Here is a 3871-nt window from a genome sequence, read left to right on the forward strand (position 1 = left end):
TATGGATTCATACATTGTAAAAACTCAAGGCATTATAAATGGCCACAGTTAAATGTATTGAAATCTTGAAAGTTAGAATAGTTGTATATTGTTTTAAACTATCTGAATAATGCTGTAATTCAAGAACTTCTTCAGCTGAAAGTGGTATATCAGTGGGAACAGCCAACAGTGTCAGTCCATTAAGTCGTATCTGAAAACAAATTGTAGATTTAATCTTGTACCATTTTAAATATTAAGTTTAAGTTTGGGAAAATCACTTCTGTCATTGAGTTTCTTAGATAAGTTTTCAATCTTTTTAGGCATGAAAACGTTCGTTTTGGGGTTGCTGTGGACACTGGTAAAGTACATAATATTTTAACTAAGAAATTAATATATGGAAACATTTACTTCTTCCATAGCCTTACCATAGAACGTCATACCCGCATATGTTGTTTCTGTCTTACGAATGTAAAATATAGCAAAAACTGTTTTGCGTGGAACAACGCACCATATTTGTTTTAGAAATACTAAATTTTCACAACACGTAAAGAAAAACATTATCTGTGCAACAGCGTGCTTTTTTTTTTTAATAGCTCTATCCAATCATTTTGTATAAACAAATGAAAAAAAAAATTTTTTAGAAGCAAATAACTTTTATTGTATTTATGATATCTAAAATATAGGCACGATATTGCATAGATAATTTTCTACTCTATATGTTCAGAAATTTTGGAGCTACTACTACAAACAGAAAGTTAAAAGTTGTCCCGCGCAAAACAGTTTTTGCTATGTTGTACATTTGTAAGACGGAGAGGGCGCATGTAAATTCCGCCCAAAATGAACTACAGGTAAAATAAGGTACATGTAAATTCCGCCCGAAAAAAATACAGGTAAAGAAACATACATTTAATTCCGCCCGAAAAAATGTATAAGTAAAAAGTTCTTATTACTTAATGATGTTTAAAAGTTTAAAGTTTTTTTGAATTTTTCACATAGATTAAACATATTAAGTCAATAATTACAACATAAATCATGTATAATCGTAAGAATAGTAATAATTATAAAAGTAAATATAACAATCATAATATAATAGTAAAATAAAATCATCATCAATAATTAGCACATATTATTATAAGTCGTGTATATTGTATAGCAGTATAGCATATAAAATTGTTAAAAATTGTTAAAATAGTAATAATTATAAAAGTAAATATAACAATCATAATATTATAGTAAAATTAAATCATAATCAATAATTAGCACAATATATAATATAAAAGTATTAAAAATCGTAAAATAGTAAAAATTATAATAATAAATATCGAGTCAAAATATCACTTCCATACTATTTATTTTTTTTTTTTTGTTAAAATCCTCAAAATAATGAGCCACGTTTCCTACATAATCATCTATAGATATTTCATTATTTTCATATTTTTTAATTATATTTTGCATGTATATATTTTTTTTTTTTTTGATTTTGAATTTCTATATTTATGTGGTTCATTTATACTATTTATTTTTATGTAATTTTCTACTTGAATTTGTTTAAGTTTGTCTAAAAATATAAAAATATGAGGATGACTAGAATTAAAACTTTTATTAAAATTGGAATGAAACGACTCACAAGCATTAGTCGTTCTGTTCAAATCTGCTGTAGCAGCAGCCCATATATTTGGAGGAAAAGCAGCGTCATTACTTACATAATTATTTAATAAATAATCAGAAAATTGTTTTAATCTATGATCATTTGGCTTAGAACTCATTAAAAATACTTCAAAGTAATAAAAAACCATCTCGGGCTCTAAAAAAACTAATCCAAAACATTTAACTATCCAATTTCTAATAGTCGAGGCTTCGGTTTTATATTCTACACTTAATCCTATTGTTTGAACATACCTATACCACGACTGTAATAAATGAAAACGACAACCATAAATTTGAATATTCGGCCAGATGGATTTACATGCATTGTGTATAGCTTTTTCGAAGTCAATAACAACATACTTTGGCTCAAATAAGTAATTATCATGAATACAAAGATCAACTATTAATTTAAAACATTGCAAATAAATATTTTGAGTTTTTGCTTTTAATAAGCAAAACACTAAAGGTATATAATGACTATTAAAATAGCCATGTATAGTAAATAGTTGCAAAAAAAATTTAGAACTATATTCAAATGTATCATCCATGTAAACCCATTCTGCAGTTGATAACATTTTTAGATTTGTTTTGCACCCAAAAATTATAATACCATTTACTTTGTCATTACTAAGAATAAAATTTTCATCTCGATTGGTTACCACCTGTATATCATCCAGCATATTTTGAACTTCTTCCCCAGATTTTGGTAAAGGAGGGAATTTCTTTCGCTTTGCATTGTAAAGATTTCGCTTGATATTATTCATGTCACTTACTTGCAACGCTTCAGATCGAGGAATGCTTTTAATAACAGTACACACTATTTTACTAGGCTTCTCATTACTATCTTCAACAGCTTTACGTTTTGCCGATACTGACACAATTTGCCGTTGTATATTTTGATCACTAAAAACACAATTATAATTTCAGGTTTTAAAAAATTAATAATTTTAAAATATATTATTTAATTAAGTTGTATATTATGTATAATATTGTACTTGCCTATTTGCACTATGTTTATAATGATCAACATTTTGTTCAGCGATGTTCGTAGTTTCACCAAAGGTTTTCACAAAAGCTTTGCAAGTTTTGATTATACATCGCCATTTTGTTAATCCAGAAGCTAAAGGTCTATTTACTTTAGAAAATTTAAAATTGTCTAATACTAAAAGTATATTTCCACGTTCTGATTCAATAAATTGAGCCATTATAGTGTAGGTAATCGGTATAAGCGTATAAGACTCTAGGACGTGTACTGAACACAATTTATAATATTTCTATTTGAAATTTCCAATAATTATTACATCCAAAATATTGCAGTCAAAGCTGATAAGATATGACATGATTGAAGATTATCGTTTGAGATACGATTGTTCCGTGTTCGAACATTTTGGGACTTCCCAATACTATAAGTTATAACACGCGCCGCGTCGCGAAAAGTACGGTCGAGTCGTACAGTGACGGAACGCTTAGTTTAAAAATATTTATTTTTCCGGGCGGAACTATTTTTGTACCTGTATATTTTTCCGGGCGGAATTTACCATAGACCTTGTTTTTACCTGTTCATTTCGGACGGAATTTACAATCCCCTGACCTTGGACAATCCACACCGGCGGTCCCCGCCCTGGCCTTATAGAGGATACAAATACAAACATGTTAAACGCATTTACGTATCTATGCGTTTAAGTAACTTGTTACAAGTTAAAGAAGAAGTTCAAAGAAGATGAAGAATAATATTTTTGAGGGAATTTCATTATTTGACTTAATGTTTTCAAAACAAACAAAAAAATGCTGTAAGTTTAAATGATGTTTAAAGATGTTTTGAGATGTGTCATTCCCTCAAAAATATTATTCTCTTTTTTGTAATGGGTGACTTTACTCTAAGATTACTTAAACGCATAAAAAAAAAATGTTGCGTGTGAGCCAGAGAGAGAAAACAAATAGTGCGCTGACAGCCTCTTAAGTGTATATCCATTTACGTTTAAACACGAATGACATAGGTACCTGCGTTATGTCAGGTGGTTGTATTTTATTATTACTATTATTGTGTGCGTACAATACACATAGGTATGTGTTTATGTATGCGTGTGTAATATTAAAAGTGGACGATCAATTATTACCATTTAGGAGTGACACTGCAATATTACGTGCGACACTGTGTACATACGACAGTTATTAGACGCAATGTTATACGCCCGGAGTGGGGTGGAGCGGAGCCGCGGGGTGACAACTTTGGCGACGCGGAACG

The sequence above is a fragment of the Acyrthosiphon pisum genome, chromosome X (genome assembly GCF_005508785.2).
Source record: "Acyrthosiphon pisum isolate AL4f chromosome X, pea_aphid_22Mar2018_4r6ur, whole genome shotgun sequence".
Lineage (NCBI taxonomy): Eukaryota > Metazoa > Arthropoda > Insecta > Hemiptera > Aphididae > Acyrthosiphon > Acyrthosiphon pisum.